The 23,780-nt window shown below is 40.0% G+C and overlaps 1 pseudogene; it reads right to left on the bottom strand.

The window, feature by feature from the left end:
• LOC125919882 (uncharacterized) overlaps positions 1–14,133 on the bottom strand; it is a 112,437-nt pseudogene extending 98,304 nt beyond the window's left edge.
• Positions 14,134–23,780: the final 9,647 nt, after the last annotated feature.

Here is a 23,780-nt window from a genome sequence, read left to right as displayed (position 1 = left end):
CTCACTTTCGCTGACAAGTGTTGTAGCATCCCAGGTCTTGGTCCTAGGCCATCTTCCCTAACTATGTATAGTCTCTCCCTAGGTGACTTTATATACCTTCTATTTGCTGGGGCCTCCCAAAATTCTATCTCCAGATGAGAACATTCTTTCTCATCATCAGATTGGCTACACCCTGCCATGTCAGCATCTCCACTTGGACACCTCGCAGGCATCTATCTCAAAGTGTTTGGATCCTCACTCACCCTCACTCCTCCAGCTCTTCTTTTCCCAATCTTCCTACTGTCAGTAAGTGGAATCCCCAAATGGCCCCTCAAAATCCTTCTGGAAGACAAAAATCGCATCAGCTGTTTGAATTGTTAACTACGTATAAAGTCATTAGCTTGAAACGAGGTATAAAGTTGCTAACTGAAAGGGTGGAAAGAGGACTTTAAAGTATGGTGGAGACAGCGACTGCAGAAAGCAGCTATTTAGCCCTTATGGCTGAGATCATAATGATTAGCATTTAGAAACGTAAAGGAAGGGTACGCTGCTGAGCTGAAACTCTGAGCTCTGAGGAGGAGGACTCTGCTTGGTGGGTGCTGCTATCTCTGCAGAGGGCATGATGAAGTTAGTCCTGCAAATGTTGGGAAAACTGCAAGCTGGATTCAGCTGCTGCTACCAGAGGGATTAGGTGCTGTCGGGGGGAAGAAGCTTGGCCAGGATGAGGTGCTCAGAAACAGGTAGCAGATGCCAGAAGCAAATCCCTTCTTCCTCCTCAGCCTTGTGGTTCCCTATAACACTGGGACTGGCAGGACCTAACAGGAGCCAGCTGGCAATGTAGAAGGGTAGTTTACAGAGGTCCAGTCCTGGTGTCACAAAGCACAATGCAGAAAAGAGTGTTTGGAGCTGAAGACAGTAAATCCTAATAACTGTCAAAGCCAAGTGGCTGGCCGATCAAACCAGAATCCTACAAGTGATCATTGTTTCCTTTTTAAAAAAGTTTTTTTTTTTTCTCAGAGGTGCCTGGGTAGCTCAGTCGGTTAAGCGTTGGACTCTTGACTTTGGCTCTGGTCGTGATCTCATGATCCATGAGATACCACCCCCCCCCCCCCCCCCCCCCCCCCCCCCCCCCCCCCCGCCATCAGGCTCTGCACTGACAATGTGGAGCCTGTTTGGGATTCTCTCTCTCCCTCTCTGCCTACCCCTCCCCTGTTCATGCTCTCTCTCTCTCAAATAAATAAATAAATATTAAAAATTTTTTTTTCTCATATCTAACCTATCACCACATCCTGAAACTTCTGCCTCCAAAATATATTCTGTCTGTCCACTTCTCTCCATCCTGGACACTGCCACCTCCTGGGCCAAACCATTGTCAATGGTGGATGACTGCAGTGGTCTTCTACTGGTATTTCCCCTTGCTTCCTGAAATGTATCTTCTCACAGCAATCCGAATGGTCTTTAAAAACATAAACACTCTAGTAGCTTCCCATTGTATATAGAATAAACCCAAATTCCTCACCGTGGTCTGGATTGCCTCTCTCACTCAGTCTTCTATAACTTTAGCCATTGCCTCTCTCATTCAGTTTTCTATGGGTTTGTTCTTTGAGCATGGCATGCTGGCTCCAGCCTCAGGGCTTTATCTTGCTCTTCCCTCTGCCTGAACCCTTCTTCTCCCTGCACAGAACTTGTTCCTTATCATTCACACCTCAGCTCCGATGTCACCTGCTTAGACATTTATCACCCACTTTCCAGACTACCCATTCTAAAATGCCTCTTTAGAGGCAATTATAATAATTTTGTTCATTTCCTTGTTCCTGTGGGCCGTTTTCCCCACTAGAATGTAAGTGTGAGAGGACAGGAACATGGCTTTATTTATCGCTCACACCTAGGATAAATGTCTGGTGAGTAGAAGGAATTTAATAAATGATAAATTATGAATCTCTTTAGTTCTCAGAAGAGTTTTCCCCTATTCTAAAAATGATGAAAAAGAATATAGAAAGGGTAAAATCTAGTGGTGCAAAAAAAAAAAAATGAATCATGTAGCATAACTATAACCTAAACTCTTTCTTAATTTTAATGCTGCATTTTAGCCTTTAATTTGTACATGTAACACCTAGATTGCATGCATCTCCAAAAAAACTATAATTTAAATACGTTTTCCTCTCCATTACCTAAGGAAAGATGTGCATTACCTTGTCACAGTCACCTGCTCTACTGTGGGAGCTGCCTTTTCATTGCAACTTCCAAAAATCATGGAGGAAATTGACAGCCAGCTTTTTTGAATGAGCAGAGTGGATTATTTTAAGAAGATATAATTTTTCTAAGCGCTGCCATCCACAAATAGGTTTGGGGGGAGAGCACCATAGGTGGCCTATGTCTTCCTTTCCTTAAAGAAAAACCAAGTGTTGGATTCCGATTAGTAAATAGAACACACTTGGTTCATCTGAGTTTCCATGTCAAATATTTCCACTGATCTGAGTTGGCTGCTCAGAGTCTAACTGATCTTTCTCTGTGACAACTCTAGTTCACATGAGGAAGCAAGAAAAATATTCTCAGATCTTATATTACTTAAAAAAAATTGAAGTTATTACTCTGGAGAACTTTCACAGACATAGAATCGGCATTATCTCAAATTTCCCATGAGTATGCCAGCCATAATGAAAGGTTGCTAAGAAATATTTTATTTCCATCAAAGAACTACTTTGGGGAAATGGAGCCATGGGTGTTTCCCACTGCCCCAGGCTCTAAAGTCCTTCTTAACAGGTTCATTTTAGTTTCTTGGGTATTAGCTAGAGTCATACTGGAAAATCTCTACAAGGTGAAATAGTAATATGTTCCTAAATTATGGGATTATTTTCTGTGCTTCAATCATTTAAAATATCTACAGGAGTTAGCCGTGAGCAAATACTTCAAGATATGGTCTGTACTCATTACATTACATTGCCTCTTGTTAAGTTGATGATCCCTCAGATTGCTAAGATTTCCCACCAAGAGATACCTAATTTACACAACTCCTCACTTTCCAGTAATTTCTGCCATCAGAAATTGGCTTGAGACAAAGAAGTTCCAGTAGCGAACCTGGGATACATTTAATAGGACACATGAGAAAATAAATTCTGTTTATGTTAGGAAGAATATATAACACACTGCAAACATGCTGAACATGTTCTGATTTCCAAATCCTATTGAAAAGTTTCCTGGCCTGATGCCTAGCAGTAGCTAGAAGGTACAAGATGGTAAAACTGTCTTCTCTTCTCGTATAGCTTTGCTTATCTTAAAAATCACTCACTGCTTTGGTCTTAGTGCCAATTTTCCCATCACAACACAAAAAGCCAGTAACTGGTGTTCTCCTCGCACCCCAGTGCCAGGATTTATAACAGAGTAGCCATTTTTTTACCTTGTTCTTATGTCTTTAACTTCCTAGGAAATACTATACTGCATCATTTCACCTTATCAGATTGGCAAAGAATAAAAGCCTATAGTACCGAGTGTTGACAAGGATGTAGAACAATGAGAACATTCATACAGTGCCGATGGGAATATAAATTGGTCAATCCCCTTGGAAATCAACTTGTCAATATTTAGAATCCTTTGAGATCTGAATAACCCCTAGCATTACTACTTCAATAATACTTCTAGGAATACACCCTAAACTTTTGCATAAGAAAAAGTTTATGCTAGGCATAATGCTAAGTGCTTAGGAGTCAAAGAGTACCTGTCCTCAGAGGGCTTAGAATCTAGCAGGGGTTGGTCCTGAAACCACCTCCTTTAGCCCCATGGCAATTAATTTGCACCTCTGTTATCTTCTGCTTCATATTATGGTTTCATATTTCATGACTTCTTTCCTTCTATAGTAGTGCTATCCCATAGAACTTTCCATAATGATCAAAATATTCTATATCTATGCAATCTAATACTGTAGCCACTAGCCACCATATAGCTATTAAATACATGAAATAAAGCTAGTGTTATTGGATAACTGAATTTTTTTAAGTTTATTTATTTTTGAGAGAAGGAGTGTGCGTGGGAGAGGGGCAGAGAGAGGGGGGACACAGAATTCTGTCACCACAGAGTCTGATGTAGGGCTCGAACTCATGAATTGTAAGATCATGACCTGAGCTGAAGTCGAATATTTAACGGACTGAGCTACACAGGTGTCCCCAGGTAACTGAATTTTTTTTAAGTTTTTTTTTTTTTTTTTGAGAGAGAGAGGGAGAGAGAGAGTGTGAGCAGGGGGAGGGGCAGAGAGAGAGAGGGAAAGAGGGAATCCCAAGCAGGATCTGCACTGTCTGCGTGAAGCCCAACCTAGGGCTCTATCCCACATACCATGAGATCATAACCTGAGCCTAAACCAAGAGCCAGAGGCTCAACCGATTGAGCCACCCAGGTACCCCTGGGTAACTGAATTTTTAATTTAACTTTTAAAATTGAAGTATAATTAACATGCAGCATTATGTTAGTTTCAGGTGTATAATATAATGACTCAATTCTCTGCACTTCTCAGTGCTCATCATGATAAGTATACTCTTAATCCCCTTTATTTTACCCATCCCCCAAACCCACCTCCTCTTTGGCAATCACCAATTGTCTGTATTTAGAAGTCTGCTTTTTTTGTCTGTTTCTTAAATTCCACATATAAGTAAAATCATATATTTGTCTTTCTCTAATTTATTTTTGCTTCGCATTATATCTTCTAGGTCCATACATGATGTCTCAAATGGCAAGATTTAATTCTTTTTTATGGCTGAGTAATATTTCATTATAGATTCATAAAGCATCTTCTTTCTTGATTCATCTATTGATGGACACTTGGGTTGCTTCCATATCTTGGCTATTGCGAATACTGCAATAAACCTAGGGGTGCATATGTCTTTTTGAATTAATGTTTTCATTTTCTTTGGGTAGGTACCCAGTAGTAGAATTACTGGATCATATATATAGTAATCCAATTTTTAATTTTTTGGGGAAACCTCCATACTATTTCTCATAGTGGCTGTACCAATCTGCATTCCCACTGACAGTGCACAAGGGTCCTTTTTTCTCCATATCCTCGCTAACACTTGTTATTTCTTTTTCATTTTAGCTGTTCTGACACGTATAAGGTGATGTCTCATTGTGCATTTTTTTGTTTTTTAAGTTTATTTGAGAAAGAGAAAGTGCAAGTGGGAAAGGAGCAGAAAGAGAGGGAGAGAGGGAGAACCCCAGCCAGGCTCTCCACCATCAGTATGGAGCCTGATGCAGGGCTCAAACCCATGAACCGTGAGATCATGACCTGAGATGAAGTCAGATGCTTAACCAATTGAGCCACCCAGGCACCCCTCATTGTGGTTTTGATTTGCATTTCCTTGATGACTAGTGTTGCTGAGCATCTTTTTGTGTGTCTGTTGGTCATCTCTATGTTGTCTTTGGAAAAATGTCTATTCAGGTCCTCTGCCCATTTTTAAATGAGATTATTCGGGTTTTTCTTTTCTTTTTTTTCTTTTTGGTATTGTATAAGTTTTTTATGTATTTTGGATATTAACCCTTTATCAGATATATCATTTGCAAATATCTTCTTCCATTCAGAAGGTTCCCTTTTTGTTTTGTCGATGGTTTCTTTCACTGTGCAAAAGCTTTGTATTTTGATATAGTCCCAATGGTTTTGAATTTTAATTTTCAATTTAACTACATACGGCTAGCAGCTACAAGATTGGACAGCATGGATACAGAATGTATGCTTTTTGAGGGCAGGGACTATGTCTTTCTCATCTTAATAGCCCTGTCTCAAATCCCTCCTTCACCCCTGAAGCACCTAGCTGGATATTGTGTCTCATCAAAGACATTTGATAAGTGTCTGTTGAATTGACTCCTGGAATGGAGTCCTTGCAGTGCCATTAACTAGCAGGTGCTCCAGAGAAATTCACTTAATCTCTGTATATTCGTTAATCTATTTATCAAACACATACTGTGCAGCAGTTCTGTTCTGAGTTGAGGGGATGCAAAAATATTCTTGAAGAATTCATGGGCTTGTCTGGGCAATAGTTCTTTCAGAAATAAAATGACAGAGTTAATCCTGAAGATTTCTAACATCACTTCCAGCCCCAACATTCTACAAATACATTACGCTGATTATTCATTTGTGCCTGTGATCACTTTGAGAGTTTGTGCCAATGGGCAGTAAATAAGATGGAGACACTGAAGCTTGTTGAGAGTCCCTTGGTCTCAATCATTCATTTATTTAACAAATATTTACTGAACACCCCCTATGGATATTTTGAATGTGTCTTTTTACCCTAATGGTGAGGGAGGGATTCTCACCCTAGGATTATGGGGAGGGGAGCAAACACACAAAATTCCACACTGGACAGATGAGGTTGAGAGCAGTTTATTAGTCACATAGAATCACAGTCCCAGGTGGAGGACACCACACACCTGGTGAGCAGAAACAGAAGAGGGTGAGGACCCCCTGGTTCCGGCGGGAGGATGGGATTGACTCATGTAAATAATTCCATGGGCTATCAAAGAACCTGCTGCTTAAGGAGAAGCAGAAACTGTGTCTGGTCCATTTGATAAGGAGGGTCATTCATTTGACTGAGAGATCTTATCCTTGAGAGCAGAATAGGGCGAGGAACTTGCAGTTAGGCCATTTGCAGTCCTCCCGATTTTACCAGATGTTAAGGCAGTGTATTAATATTGAACCTTATTTTTGGGCCTTTACACCACAGTGGCCCAGGCACTATCGACTAAGCACCCTCATGGGCTAGACAAGAATAAGTGATTCCTGCCCTTATGGGTCTTATGCTTTAAGTTTCAGGGCATATTGGAACAATTAGTGGACTATAATGCAGTTTATAATAGAGATTCATCTTCCTATCTCTAACTCTGCCATGGGTCCCAGGGCCAACAGAATGGAGGATGGCTTCTTTTGGCCACTAGAGGGCATTTCCTGCTTTCTGCATAGGACCCTGTTTCCTTAGGGCTTAAGTGCAATTGTTGGGGTGTTTGTTTGTTTGTTTGTTTGTTTGTTTTAAGTAGGTGCCATCCAATGTGGAGCTTGAACTCAGGATCCTGAGTTCAAGAGTCACGTGCTCTACGGACTGAGCCAGGCTGGCGCGCCCCAATTGTGGGTTTAGGGTACTGACTAATTCTTAACTTTGGTATGTGTCAGAATCACTTGGGAAAAATTTTAAACCCAGCTCTATCCCCCCCAAATTCTGATTGAGTAGGAATAAGCTCCAACCTCTGTAATTTGAACATATTTCCAAGTGATTTTGATAGGCAGAGCAGAGATGAACAGCCAAGCAATTTAATGAGATAACTTACATTCTGATTTTCAGGGGTCCCCATTTAATTGTTTTTCCTGCTTTACTGAACTATAAGTGACCTATATAACATTGTGTAAGTTTAAGCTGTGCATGTGTTGATTTGCTACACTTAGGTATTACAAAACATTTACCACCATACAGTTACTTAACACCTCTATCCACTCACATAATTACCATTTCTTTTTTGTGGTAGCAACATTTAAGATCTACTCTCTTAGCACCTTTCAAGTATATAATACAGTGTCACTAACAATAATCACTGTGCTGCACAGTAGATCCCTAGAACGTATCCATCTTATAATTGGAAGTTCACACACTCTGACCAGTATCTCCCCAAATCCCCCACCCCTCTGGCCTCTGGAAACTAACACTCAACTCACCATTTCTATGAGTTCAGCTATTTTAGATTCCACGTATAAGTGAAATCATCCAGTATTTATCTTTCTCTGTCTGACTTATTTCACTTAACATAATGCCTTTTTAATGCATATACTTCTTAAGCATAATGCACTTAGCATAAGGCTGCCCTGAGCCTGAATGAAAAAGCTGTGTGGACTTTTGCAGCAAAGTAGAAGTGGGAAGGCAGATTGACCCTGTGCTGTGCTTGTCATCTGGACTCCTAAAGCCCCCCATGCTTGCAAACCACATCCTTGGGTTTCTGGCTCTAGACCAGCCTTTCTGGCCAATGGAACCTGTGTGAGTACTGGGTGAGGAGGGGGGGAACCAAAAGAGACAGAAGGATATTATGACTTCCCCCTCTCTTTTCCTCATTTTTCTCCTCCATTTCTCTCCCAAGCAGACACATTTTTTTTTTTTCAAAACCAAGTTCTTTTAAGCATTCACTTCTGCAAAATGAAGAATTTGGCAGCCTGCAACAGCTAAGTCTGAAGAGCGTCTCAGCCCAGGTAGGGCATCCCTCCATAAACACATACATACAGGCTCTCCTCTTCCTCCCCTGACCGGTTCCCAGCTCATTCAGTTCTGAGAAACAGGAAGTAAGGGGTCATAATAACTGGAAGCAACCTGATTTCCCATCATTCTGACACTGAGTCACCAGGTCTTTAGTTGCCTTCTTTCTGTTAAGGTTTCATTGTGATTTTTGTTGTTAGTGTTGCTTTGTTTTGTGAATGAAGTAGGCTCCTCCCAAAATCTTAAATGAGTTCCTGAGTGATATTTTCACAGTTGCTTGTTTGAAAACTCAGTGTAATTATTTGATCATAAATATTCCTTGAAAAAAGTTGAAGACTCCAGGCAAAGAGAGCCACAGAGTTATTTGAGGGTGATAGACTTCTTTTCAAAGCAGTTATGCTAAACTTATGAAAGATGTACTCCCTGGAAGATAAGTGCGAGTTCATCTAGAAAAGAAAATGTTTCACTTTCAGGTAAGCTAAGAATGCATCCTTGTCCTCCAGTGACTGTAAACACACACACAACACAACACAACACAACACTATTCTATTTTACTAATTGTCAGGAATTTTTTTAAAGGTTCCCAGGTCTAAATTATAAATGTCCTCTTCCTACCAAATGATTACATAAAGGAAGCCAGTATATCTGGTCCTAGAGAGCGGACATCAGAGCTTCTGACTGAGCATGCTGGGACTTTACCTGGCCTAAGAACTACTCAAGGGCTCATATTCTCTCTCTCTATCTCTTTTTCCTTTTTAAACCCAGCCTAGACGGCTCATTTCTGTGCCTATGCAAATTAGACATTCCTCACTGCTTACTCCGGAATTACTCACTTACATCACTCACTCTACCACACAACAGTAGAACAAGAATTCACTGACTAATAACTTGAATGAGGTTGACTGCCCCAATGGCCAAGACATCCAATAAAATTGGAAGTATTCTCCAGAGGCATAGGTGTGTCAGGGTGTGGGCTATAAATGAATCCTCTCTTGAACTCAACGTGTAATTACAGACTCCATATCAGATATGCCTGTTTCAGATGGTGCAACCAGAAACAATGATAACGATAACATTTATATTAAAATAACAAATCTATACAGAATCTCACCTCCCTTTTTCATAATTGTCCTCCGTTTATAAAATACATTGCTAGGCAAATCAGGCTTCTCAGGAGAGTATGGTAAAAGGCTTTTCTCATCTTCTGAAGCCGTGTTACAACTTAAACAGCTAATAATAAGACCTACTGTGTTATTGAATGCCTGTGTACTAGGGGACAGGCACCATGTGAGGTGGGTTTACAAGCCATTTTTCATTTAACCTAAGAAGCTTTGAGGAAGGTGCTAGTATTTTGCCTGTTTTATAGATGGGGAAAGCAAGGCTCAGGCTAAGCAACTTGCTCACATCACCCAACAGCAAAGGATGGATGTGACACCCACATACAGCTGTGTAAGTCCATCGCTATACACAAAGGCACCCAGCCAAGGGGATGAGCAGAGGCTGAAATTCAGCCTGTGATCTACCGGCCAAGCCACAAACCAGCAGGACAGCACACACCAAGAGGAGGCACCCTTTCCTCAGAGGACCCAAGGCACCAGTTGGGCTAGCCACAGCCCTGAGAATAACCTGGAGTCAAACCCACTGAGCTGATTCCAGATCCTCTATTCCCTACCATAGTATGCTACCTTGCCATGCATACTTTCCTTTCGCAAAAGGTTCCATAAAGGTCACAAATTATTCTGTGCTTTTCAGTGGCTGGGCTTGGGGGTGGGCATAATGGGGAAGGATAGGTCTACCTCTGAAAGGAAGTAGACAGATGCCTTCTCACTTTCGGAGTAGCCTGGTGTTCTGCTTTGGCAGGGGAAAGGTAGTGATGGATAGCAGCAACAAAGTACTGTCCTGGAAACTGCCGGTGGCCTGACCCCTTGGAAGTTTCCTTGGCCTGCTTTAAGGAGGTTACCCAACTGTAGGAGTCAAGATGCCTCCGGATGAATGGCTGTAAATGTCCTCATGAGTGACATCACTTCAGTGCAATGAACCAATAGATGGGAATTCTTGGGCCGATTCCACCACAGGCTGGCATTTTGGTCTTTGGTCAGACCCTTAACGTCAGTGACTTCTACTTCTCCATCAGAAAATGCAGACAATGATACTAGGTACCCCTAGAGTTCTGGAAAGTAATATAGAAAAGTAAATGGTTAAGGTTGTGGGATCATGAGTGATTTTTAAATTTTTAGTGAATATTATTACAACAGTGTGAAGTACATTTAGCAATACTAAAAAAGAGCAAATGTCATTTAAAAATAAGTATAGAAAATTGACAACACAGGTCATTGGATTCCCTGTTGTCATTATTTCAGGCTGGTAATTTCTTTTACTTGTTATGAGATGTTTTTAAGACTTAACATTTCTGGGAGCACCTGGGTGGCTCAGTCAGTTGAGCATCCGACTCTTGATTTCAGCTCAGGTCATGATCCCAGCGCCGTGGGATTGAGCCCTGAATGGGGCTCTACACTGAGCATGAAGCCTGCTTAAGATTCTCTCCCTACACTGCACTGAGTGGCTCTCTCTAAATAAAAAAAAAAAAATGATTTAACTTTCTGGAAAGACTTAAAGATTGTTTTTGCTAATATAGACATACGGTATTGGCAGCCAAATACTTGAGAAATCTTTATGTGAAGATGTTCTGTGTCTACAAGACTTTGAGAGAGCCATTTTATTTTTATTTATTTTTTATTTTTTTTACTGTTTATTTTTGAAAGAGAGAGAGAGAACAAACCAGGGGAGGGACAGAGAGAGAGAGGGAGGAGACACAGAATCTGAAGCAGGCTCCAGGCTCTGAGCTGCCAGCACAGAGTCCAACACAGGGCTCGAACCCATGAGCTGTGAGATCATGACCTGAGCTGAAGTCTGACGCTTAACTGACTGAGCCCCCCAGGTTCCCTGAGAGAGCCATTTAAAAATTTTTTTTAATGTTTATTTATTTTTGAGACAGAGAGAGACAGAGCATGAACGGGGGAGGGTCAGAAAGAGAGGGAGACACAGAATCTGAAACAGGCTCCAGGCCCTGAGCCATCAGCACAGAGCCTGACGCGGGGCTTGAACTCACGAACCGCGAGATCATGACCTGAGCCGAAGTCAGATGCTTAACCGACTGAGCCACCCAGGCGCCCTTTGAGAGAACCATTTTAAAGAGGAGAACCTGATTAGGTGATCGGTAATGACACTGTGCAACTCTGAGGAAAGGGAGCAATCTGGGGCACCTTTCATTCACACCTTAGAACTTGTACTTAGAACAAACCAGAGGTAAGTCCTTCATAACCACACTTATCCAGTAGATGAGCATGTCCTCTGGCAGCAGCATTCAGGTGAATTTACAATCTCCTTTATTTAATCACCACCTCTCCAGGGGGCTTCTGAATGAATGCTACACACACACACACACACACACACACACACACACACACGCACGCACCTGCTCGATGGAGAACGCATACTTCTAAGTCCTTCCTGTGTCACAAATAAGAGAAAAGGATTTTTTAGAAATGTAGTGTGTGCTCAAAGCCAAAGGAAAAATTACAACAGAAATTTCAGACACTGCAACTAGCTTTTAGTTTGATTTGATTTAAAAATCTTTTCCATGTACGCACTGGGGAGCTTCTGATCTTCTCAAGGTCTTCCAAAGCCACCCTCCTGCTCTTTGCTCTATAAAAAAGCTAAAAACTTGTTGGATCAAGACCGACAAAGGTGGAAGGAACTTTATGAGTCATTTGTTTCCATTGGATCGTTTTACCAACAAGGAAATACTGGCTCAGAAGGTGAGGTAAATGACTTGCCCAGAGTCACATGATAGGTTAGAAGCAAAATCAGGACCCTTTCTTTTCTTGGGGCAATTATTATGTTTTAAGATCATCCAGCCCATGGCATAGATTTAAATTAATAGGTTACCTCTGCCCCCGATTACAAAAACAATATATGTTTGCTATATGAAATATAACAAATGCTTAAAGAATAATATAAAAATTGCTCATAATCCCACCACCCAGAGAGAAACACCATTAACATGTTGTGAATATATATTTTTGGTCCTGTAGGCACTACATTTTTTTAATGTTTTATTTATTTTTGAGAGCGTGCAAGAAGGGTAAGGGCAGAGGGGGGGGGGGACAGAGGATCTGAAGCCTGCTCTGTGCTGACAGCAATGAGCCCAATGTGGGGCTTGAACTCACGAACTGTGAGATCATAACCCAAGATGAAATCGGATGCTCAACCCACTGAGCCACCCAGGTGCCCCCCTATAGGCACTACTTAACATGGACAGGAGTATGGGCAGCACATGTGCAGAGAGGTCAGCGACACTGCATGGCTGAGCTCTGGCCAAGGGTAGGATTGCTGTGCTGGAAAATTCTGCTTCCTTCATGGCAATGTGGAGCCCAAGGTAGTCTATGGGAGGTGGTGGTGTTTATATCATGTCCCTTTCCAGTCATGCCCATCCTGGGAGAGGGTGCCTGAAATAAGAGATCACCCAGTCTGGGCTTAGAGCTGTCCTTTTCTGTCCACTCCACTCCACCTAATCCTTTGCAGCATTAAAAGGACTCTTTTCAATAGGCTAAAATGCATGCATCAATGAGGGGTTAGTTAGCTTTGATTCCTCTAGCTATCCCTGAGACTTTCTGCGGAATTTACTTGCCAGTAAATTGTGAACGTTTTCCTGTATCAGTAAACATTCTTCTATATCTTGATTTTTACTCTCTCCATAAAAGCCCATAAAATACATACATCCTAATTTATTTAAAACCCATTTGGGGACATATAAATTGTTGCCAAGTTTTTTATGATGAAAACAATACCACAATGAACATCCTTGAGTACTATTTAAGTATGTGCATATCTACTCATTCTTCAGGATCCATTCTTACAGAACTGCTAGGTGAGAGAGTATAACTACTTTAAAGCAATTTGATACTCCTTGCCTAAATTAACTCCAGAAAGTTCATGTTCAGTTCTCCCTATCAGAGTTGGCCCTGTTTCAGGTTTGCCAAAATTTAGAACTCTCCCCCGCGCTTTGACCTAAGCCTCACCTAGAGTACTCACGATGAGACAGAAGTCTCAGATAATGGGAGATGGAAGTTTCAGAGCCCAGGCGAAGGAGGTTTTCCTGTCCCTTGATTTCCTACTTAAGATGGAGCTAAACAACCTTCAGACGTTCCTTGCGCTCTCTGCCAAGGGGATATTGCTTTGAATACCTGAGCAGTCCAGGACTTGTGAGCTGATTTAGTTTCCTTGGACAAAGAGAAAGACAAATCGAATTTTGCTCACAGAGCAGAGCCGTGCCTGGGAGGGGGTGGGGGTGGGGGTGGTGATTTTCTGAGCCCTTTCAAAATGACCTGGCCTGGGTCAGAAGTGGTAGACCCCAGGGTTGTCCCCGCATACCCCTTTCCTCTTCTAAGGTAGGTGCAATACCGATTGTCTTTCCTCGTTTGAGACATTATCCTGTAATAAAAAACACTACATAACAAAAAAGCAAACTTTCTGGACAGGGAGAGATGACTTATAGCCATTTTGCAAGCATCACATATTTTTTTCTTTTTTTTTTTTTCCTTCTCCTTTTGTTCCAAATATTGAAATATTTTATCTACCTTCAGGGAAAAGGATTCAGAGATCCTAGTGGACAGTGCTTGCTTCTCTCTTCTGAAAACAAGGGAATAATAATGGCTAACCCTTATTATAGCGCCTACTAAGGGCTAGCAACGTAGCAAACGCTTTCTGCCTGTTTATTTACTTTATCTTCATAACAGCTTGCTGTTGTAGATAATATCATCGTCATCATCTCCATTACACGGGTGAAGAAGCTGCGGTACAGGGAAGTTAAGTAATTTTCTGAGTAGAACACAGCAGAGCTGAAAGCACAGATCTGCTTTAGCGACCCGTCCTGAACCATCGCATTATAGCTTCCTGCCTCCTCCCGTCGCCCTGGCTGAAAGCTCTGGTGATAGGTTCTTTATTTTTCATTAGCATCAAAGAAGGCTTAGTGGAAAGGGTCATCCTCAATTATTACAGTGGCTCCCGGGTTGCCTTCCTATCTTTGCCCAGATCTTTCCTTCTTACTCCCTATTCTCTTATTTATCCAGTTTCACTCTTGAGGACTCGTTCATCTTACGCCCTTGTCTGGATGTGGTTTTAGTTTCTCTCGCCCTGTGAACTCAGGCGGCTCAGAATGGCTCTCCCCACCTCTCAGCCCAGTTTTCAGGCCGACCGTGGTTAGTCTACATTTTAAATGCGGATATATTTAATTATGACTGTGACAGCGGTAGGTGTGACATTCAGGAGAAAATAAATAGAATTGACTTCACAAACACATCTACACCCATAAAAGGTATTTCCATTACTCAAGAAGACACACACACACACACACGACTTTAGCTCAGGAAGCTGATGGGAAGCTGGGGGACGGAATTAGTGTGTCGTGTCACTGGCATGCTTGTATCAAGGTTCTTGATGAGCACTTCTCAGCTGGTTGCGTGCCCTTCCTCCAAGGCACAGAGAATGTGTTCTCTTTTGCAAGAGGGATTGAGATTTGAGAAGTTGGGTGATCGGGTTGAGGCCTGCAGTGGGGGAGGGCAGGCAGTGCACTGTCCTTCCCAGCGGCAGGCCTCCCTGCACCCCCCGCCTGTGCTGCCTGCTTCCTTCACTCGTGATGTCACAGGACATCAGGAACCAGACAACCTACCCCTGAAGATTATCCTTTTCCTATGGAAAGGAAACCTTTCTTCCTGCTAATAACCATGCCAGGATATGGGCATAAATTTCTCCAGAAATATCAATCAGCTTGAAAAGAAAAATCACCCACCCCGCCTATAGTTATAGAGGTATCTGAGAGAGGGGTATCAGGTACCAAACAAGTAGGAAGAGGAGTCTCCACTGCATCCTATGTTGTAACTCTTTGTAATCCCCCAAATATGCTGGTGGTTTCACACAAGGTACCCGCTCCCCTGAGGGGGTCTGAGACACCCCTCAGTTTGCACTTCTGTTTTCTTATAAAACATTCTGTGTCTGTATCTCTCTCTGTAGATGTCATAAGACAAATAGTGATCTGTGAATTGTCATAAGATATAATTTATATAAAATATATAAGCACATTGTGTAGATCTGCATATATTGTACATACACATGTGTATATGCACAAACGTAATGTCATTTTTACTGTGTTTTTCCCTTTTTTGCTTTCTTTTTTTCTAATGTTTATTTCTTCCTGAGACAGACAGAGCGTGAGTGGGGGAAGGGCAGAAAGAGAGGGAGACACAGAATCCGAAGCAGGCTCCAGGCTCCGAGCTGTCAGCACAGAACCCGACGCGGGGCTTGACCTCACAGACCACAAGATCATGACCTGGGCCGAAGTCGGTCGCTCAACCGACTGAGCGACCCAGGCACCCCTTTCCCTTTTTTTCTTGACCTACCCTTTCCCCCCCTTTTCCCATCTTTTCACATGAGCCACCCAATAAAAGAAACTATGCTGTTTCATGTCAGCATTGTTTTGTAGTTTTATCAATGCTCATATAACCCCATTTAAATAAATACGTATACATGTTATACAGGTTCATGTCATTTTTTTGAAGATGGGATTGTATTGCATGTATTTTTCTGTATCATGCTTACCTCATCCAGCATTTTCTGGTAGAAATCCCTTCAAGTCAACTTGTACAGCTGCAATTCAGTCTTTTTAGTAGCTTTCTAATATTCTACGGTATGAGCAGTGCCATAATTTACTTGACTGTTCCCTTGTGGATGGACATTCACATTGTTTCCAGATTTATTTTATTTTATTTTATTTTTTTGCTACTAGGTTTTTTTGTTTTGGTTTGTTTTTGTTTTTGTTTTGTTTTTTTTTTGCTACTGAGAACAATACTATAATATTGTATTATCCTATGGACTTTTTATTTCTTATGGCTAGATTTCAGGGAGTAAAGATTATGGATCAAAGCATACAGGCATTTTTAGTGGGTGTTACCTGATGACTCTCTAAAGTTTCTTCTTCTAGTCATTTTAAAATGAATCTTTGTATAAATACCGCTGACATTATTTTTTATATGATTTGCATTAAAATAGTCTAGTTATAGAAGTTACCTATTCTGGGGTGCCTGGATGGCTCAGTCATTAAGCATCCAATTTTGGCTCAGGTCATGATCTCACAGTTTGTGAGTTCGAGTTGCACTTCGGGTGAGCTCGAGCCCTGCTTCAGGTGAGCCCCACTTCTCTCTCTCTCTCTGTCTCTGTCTCTCATTCACTTGTGCCCTCTCTTTCTCAAAAAAATAAATAACAAAAGAAGTTACCTATTCTGTTTACTTCTCTTATGATATGAGTTTTATATAAATGCATGTTTACATTTTCTGTTAAGCTTCTTGATTTTCCCTTTTACCTCCCTCTCTCACCTTCTCTTTCCGACTAACCTTTACCCAGCTTCCCAGAATTAGCTCAGACTCAGAAGTCACCTACTGTATGTCAACCAACCTTCCTTCCACTTACCCCAGGCACATAGAATTCTCTCTCCCCTGCACCGACTTACTTGGTGCCTTGTATTGTACTTGGCTAACTTTGTCAGCCCCATTGGACTGCAAGCTTCTAGAAGGCAGACTCTGTGTCCTATTCACTGATATTAAATCCAGCACCGAACACAGTGCTTTAATATGCGGCTACTCAATATTTAGTGGGGAAAAAATCATACTTACATGTTTTTACATAAATGTTTATTTCACCTCTAGTTTAAATGACTTAATTCATGCTTCTAAAAAACTAGCTGAAAAACAAAAGATTGGGTTAACTCTGTATTCCCAAGTGAGAAACAATGCATATTTGTGATGCTTAATAGATAATTGTAGAAAAAGAGTGCTTATTCATTTCACCACAGACTCTGAACACATACAGGGAATAAGAAACAATGTGCATTTTTAGAGACATCAAGCCCTTATTCAAAATGAAATGCCTGCTGGTGCATACTTCTGAGAATATAAAATGAGATATTGATACAGTTCTCACACGGCCCCCACGGTTGAGCGTATCCTGCTGCTTTACAGGATTTTCATTTGCTCTTTTCCTGCCAACATCCTACTGGGTACACCTTCCTGCAAAATGTGTGTATGAAGCAGACTCAGGCATGTTATTAGGTCGTCGTATGTGCTTATTTTCATCTTTTGTCTACTTCAATGATTACTGATGAGTTTAAGAATATAACTATGAACGAAAGGCTTGGCTTTGCATACTTCTTTATCAAAAGCTTCTTGGGGCGCCTGGGTGGCTCCATTGGTTAAGCATCCAACCTCTTGATTTCGGCTCCGGTCATGACCTCACAGTTCCATGAGTTTGAGCCCCGGATCAGGCTCTGTGCTCACAGTGCTGAACCTGTTTGGGATTCTCTCTCTCTCCCTCTCTTTCTGCCTCTCCCTCTTTCTCAAAATAAATAAGTAAACTTAATGAAAAATGAAAGACATTTTTTTAAAAAAACGCTTCTTTTTTTTTTTTTGGTCTTAAGAGAACCAGTTGACTTAAAAACTATTAGAATGAAAACATTAAGAGATGATTATCTTGAAAGCACATGTTTGTTTATGCTTCTGTAGTATTTACTGCTTGGAAAACAACAGTAAATTCAAATTTATCTTAGAGTTAAATTTGTCTTAAAGCAGCATGTAGTTCCTGGCAGATAAGAAGTGCTCAATAAATAGTTATTGGATCAAGGAGTGAATTGTGGTAACTGACAACCTCATTTATAACTTTGTTATTTTTAGAGTTTTAAAATACTCACACCCAACATTCTCTAGCTGATGGTTTAAAAAAAAGTTATTTCCAAAAATGTGCATTGGCAGAAAGTAATATTGCTCAAGGACCTCAACAGGAAACCTATGTTTGGCGTCTTTTCCTCTTGGCAATTTAGAGCCAAAAGTCGCTTCTAGTGACAAGCTTATGGCAGTGTTTTTGGAGCATTGGCTCGTGTAAATTTTTTGTGGTTTTGGTGCCAAATCTAAACAGACTAAAAAACTAAAACTAAATCTAAAAACAGATTTGTCTCCAAAATTTGAGTTAGGAATATGGACCTTAGTTTATATGTTACTGGGCAAATGATAAGCATATTAAAGAAGGTCTGAAGTTTAATGTGGGCAGTGGTTCTAAAAGCACAAAATTATTTAAATACTGTGGCGCCATTCAAGGCATTTGGAAGAGCTATCAGAGAGCAGAATTCACTTTTAGAACCAGTTCAACAATGTATCAATTCTTTAGCAATAAATTAAAATATAAAATATTGCTCAATCTTCCCTTCAGCTAACATTCCAGTCTCCCAATATTGAGAACCTGGGCAGGAGAGGAAGCAGACTGCTTCTAATTACCCTGTGTCAGCCAAGGATTGCTTAAACTTTCAAGGTAGGAAATGGAGCAAGGGAGAATATTAAAAATGATAATTTTCACTAACCTTTCACAGGTCTTTAGCGTGACGAATAAATGAACACAAACAGCTCTAGTTTTCTTCTTTTGCCCCTTAGCATCATTTTCCAAATACTCAACCTTGATGGAAAATTATTTCTTTTTTGACAACCCCCATCAGGATTCTGTGAATCCTCCTTGGGTTCTGGAGGAAGAAACAAGTCCTACCAGTCTATCCCACCAGAAAGTGGCTGAATCACAAACATGGACTTGGGGATGGAGAGAAGACAGTCTGGCTCTCAGAGGCATCTAACTCAGTGACATTTGATACAATTTATTTACAGGTACTTGGGAGCGCAAAGATGAATCAAAGGCAAAAACAGCCTTCTAGAATTCTTCTCCTGGACCACTGGTTAATCTCTATTAGAATAAGACTGCTAGGTTAGCTTACCATTCAAAGTCTTGTAGTTTTCAGAACAGTGAATTCAGATCATACCAATTTCTTTCTTTTTTAAGCTGGACAACTCTAAAGCTATCTCAATGAGCCTTCCCCAAGACTTTATATGTCTGAGGAAATTGTGCCTCCCTCAGGTTCTCCGTGAGGCTTCTTACCAAACTTAGCTGGAAGAACAGGTAAAAACAAGGTAACAGTGAACTGGAACAGCCAGTTCTCTGGTATGTGACCACTGTGCCTGAAGCTGGGACAGCCTAAACTCCAAAATCTTTTAGCCTATATTTAGTGCTGAGAAGTCCTAAATGTAGTATGACCAACCTCTAGAGACCTAGCTTCATAGTCACAGGGCTCCCATGTATAGTCACTACATATTTATTGAGCACTTACTTAGTGCCAGACATCGTGCCAGGCTCTAGAATACAACCATGAACAAAACATACACAATTTTGCCCTCAGAGTTCTCACAGTCTGAGGAAGGAAACAAGTACTTATAACAGCAATTGTGTAAAAGGATTATGTGGCCAAGGGGCCACATAAGTGGAAAGAACATACACTGTTGAGTGTGGTTGACCCCATCCCCTTTCCCTGTTTCTTTGTAACTGAGGGTTATTAGTAACCCAGCCTGGGAGAACACAGGAAACTGGCAAGTAGGAAATGATGGCTAATTATCTCCAATATCTGACACATCCATTTTGCTCCTCAAACACTGCCTTTGCTGCTACTTTGGGAAAGTAGATGGAATCAAATGTTAACTCAAACCAATGATAAGCACTCCATGGGGACAGGCATTTTCCAATGACTTTCTGAGGATCTGGACAGCCAATAAGCCAGGCACTGAGGAAATGTGATATTACATTAATGTCAGACTTACTAAGGCCTTAGTCCTCACATGTACAGTCACATAAACCATGCATTTTGAACTCTGGATGCTTTTTTTTTCTAATTTATTTTTTTAATATTTATTTATTTTTTAAAATTTATATCCAAGTTAGCATGTAGTGCAATAATGATTTCAGGAATATTTATTTTGTGTGTATATATACATATACACACGCACATACATATATATGTGTATATATATATGTATATATATATATTTTTTTTTTTAATTTACATCCAAGTTAGCATGTAGTGCAATAATGATTTCAGGAATATTTATTTTGTGTGTATATATACATATACACACGCACATACATATATATGTGTATATATATATGTATATATATATATATATTTTTTTTAATTTACATCCAAGTTAGCATATAGTGCAATAATGATTTCAGGAGTAGAATCCAGTAATTCATCCCCTACATATAACACCCAGTGCTCACCCTAACAAGTGTCTTCCTTAATGCCCCTTGCCCATTTAGCCCATCCCCCCACCCACAGCTCCCCAGCAACCCTCAGTTCTGTATATTTAAGAGTCTCTTACGTTTTGTCCCCCTCCATATTTTTATGTTATTTTTGCTTCCCTTCCCTTATGTTCACCTGTCTCATATCTTAAATTCCACATATGAGTGAAGTCATTTGCTATTTGTCTTTCTCTGACTAATTTTACATACCATAATACACTCTAGTTCATCCACATTGTTGCAAATGGCAAGATTTCATTCTTTTGAACTCTGGTTGCTTCTGATTACAAGCCAAAAAGAGCCTCCCGGGAAAACAAACGGTCCATATATAAGACTTTCTACTTTGGTCATTGTGACCAAAGATTAAATTTTGCTTACTCTTCTATTTTCTTCCACATAGCACAGTCTTAGTTCAGGTTCCTCAGAAGCAGATTCTGTGATGAGGATTCATGTGCAGGTGACATAGTAAGAAAATACTCCCACGAGAAGGCTAGATACGGAGGTAAGAAACACGATAGGGAGGAGAAGAATCCAAACAAAGGCACAATTTCAGGTAAAGCCCTAGCTTCTATCTGGTCCTTCAGAAGGGCAGCTCAGGAATGTGAATTATGCCTCAGAGTTTGTCCCAACTGGTGTCCAAGGAGTTGGCCTTTCATAAACCTGTATCAGTCACTCATTGGCCACCCATAGAGATGTAAACTCCTAGGCACTTAGACAGTTTTTTACGTGTGGGTAAACAGTCCTAGTATCCAAGGGCAGGTATCCTAGTATCCACCATCAATTCACAAAGGAAGGCAGAAAGAGAACAGGAACAAGGGATCTACAAAACAGCCAGAAAACAATAAGATGTCATTAATAAGTTCTTACCTACCAATAATTGTCCTAAATGTAAGTCAACTAAATTCTCCCACCAAAGGACATAGAATGGATAAATGGATAGAAAATAAGACCCAACTATATGCTACCTACAAGAGACTCACTTCAACTTTGCAGACAAAAATAGGCTGAAAGTGAAGGGATGGAAAAAGATATTCCATGCAAGCAGAAACCAAAAGAGAACAGGAGTGGCTATACTTACATCAGACAAAATGGATGTTAATTCAAAATCTAACAAAAGACGGGGTCATTAAATAATGGTAAATCAATTCATCAAGAGGATATAACAATCATAAATCTATATGAACCCCAAAGTAGGACACCTATATTAAGTAAATACTAACAGATCTGAAGGGAGAAATAACAATACAATAGTAGTGGGACTTTAATAATCCACTTTCAACAGTAGATAAGTCAAACAGAAAATCACTAAAAAAAGTTGGACTTGATGATACTTTAGACCAAATGGACTGAACAGACATATATAGAACATTCCATCCAACTACAGTAGAATACAAATTTTTCTCCAGTGCACACAAAACATTCTTCAGAATTAGTCATACAACTGGCCACAAAATAAGTCTTAGCAAATTTAAGAGGACTGAAATCATTCTCAGTATCTTTTTTGACCACAATGGTTTGAAATGAGAAACCAATAACAGGAAGAAAACTGGAAAATTCACAGCTACATGGAAATTAACACACTCCTGAATGGGTCAAAGAAGAAATCAAAAGAGAAAAAAAAAAACATACCTTCAAACAAATGAAAATGAAAACATACCCAAATTTATGTGATGTGGCAAAAGCAGTTTTAAGAGGGAAGTTTATAGCAATAAATGGTTACTTAAAAAAAAAAGTAAACAACCTAAGAATTATACCTCAAGGAACTAGAAAAAAAAAAAAAAAAAAGAAGCCCAAATGTTAGCGGAAGGAAGTAATAAAGAGCAGAAATATAACAGAAAAACAATGGAAAAGACAAATGAAACTAAGAACTGGGTTTTTGAAAAGATGAACAAAATTGACAAGCCTTTAGCTAGATTAAAAGAAGTCTGAGCCTTATTTGAGAAGACTCAAAATCAGGATTGAGAGAGGAGACATTACAATGATACTACATAAATACAAATGATCATAGGAGACTGCTACGAATAACTATATACCAGCAAGTTGGATAACCTAGAAGAAATGAATAAATTCTGAGAAGCATACAACCTACCGAGACCGAATCATGAAGAAATAGAAAATCTGAACAGACCAATTACTGGTAAGGAAATTGAAGCAGTAATCCAAAACCTCCCAACAAAGAAAAGCTCAGGACTGGATGATTTTCCTGGTAAATTCTACAAAACATTCAAGGAAGAACTTTTCCAGTCTTTCTCAAGCTCTCCCAAAAAATTGAAGAGGAAGAAACCCTCTCAAACTTATTTTACGAGGGAGCATTACCCTGATACCAAAGCCAGATAAGAACACCACAAGAAAATACAGGCCAATACCTCTGATAAATATAAATGTAGAAATTCTCAAATATATTAGCAAGCCAAATTCAGCAGCATATGAAAAGGATCATGCACCATGATCAAGTGGGTTTTATCCCTGTGATGCAAGAATAGTAAAACATATGCAAATCAATAAATGTAATTCACTACATTAATAGAATAACAGATAAAAATATTATCTCAATAGATGCAGAAAATTATATGACAAAATGTGACATACTTTCATGATAAAAACTCTCAACCAATTGGATAGAGAAGGAAACTACCTTAATAAAGGACTTTATGACAAGCCAACAGCTAAGATCATACTCAACAGTGAAAGGTTTGAAAGCTTTCCTTAAAGATCAGGAACAAGACAAGGGTGGCTACTATTACCACTCCTATTCAATATAGTACTGGAAGTCCTAGCCAAAGCAATTAGCCAAGAAAAAGAAATAAAAGACATACAAATTAGGAAGAAGTAAGATTGTCTCTGTTTGCAGAGGATATGATTTTACATATAGACAATCCTAAACACTACACAAAAAAACTATTAGAACTAATTGTAATTTAAAAATTCAGTAAAGTTCCAGGATACAAAATCAATATACAGAAATCAGTCGTGTTTCTATACACTAGCAATGAAATATCTGAAAAAGAAATACACTGAAAACTGTAAGGCATTGATGAAGGACATTAATAAGTGAAGTAGAGAAGACACAAATGGAAAGATCTACATGTTTATGGTTTGAAAAATTATTAAAATGTCCATAATACTCAAAGCCATCCATGGGTTCAATGCAATCCTTATCAAAATTCCAATGGCATTTGTCACAGAAATGGAGAAAACGATCCTAAAATTTGTATTGAACTGCAGAATACCTTAAATAGCCAAAGCAATCTTAGGAAAGAAGAACAAAGCTGGAGGCACCACACCTCCTGATTTCAAACTATACTACAAAGCTATAATAATTAAAACAGGAAGGTACTGGCATAAGAGTAGACACAAAGGAACAGAATGAAG

This window comes from Panthera uncia, chromosome B4 (assembly GCF_023721935.1).
Source record: "Panthera uncia isolate 11264 chromosome B4, Puncia_PCG_1.0, whole genome shotgun sequence".
In the NCBI taxonomy this organism is placed as follows: Eukaryota; Metazoa; Chordata; class Mammalia; order Carnivora; family Felidae; genus Panthera; species Panthera uncia.
Note: the sequence above shows the minus strand (reverse complement) of the source record. Positions and strands in the feature narration are given on the sequence as shown.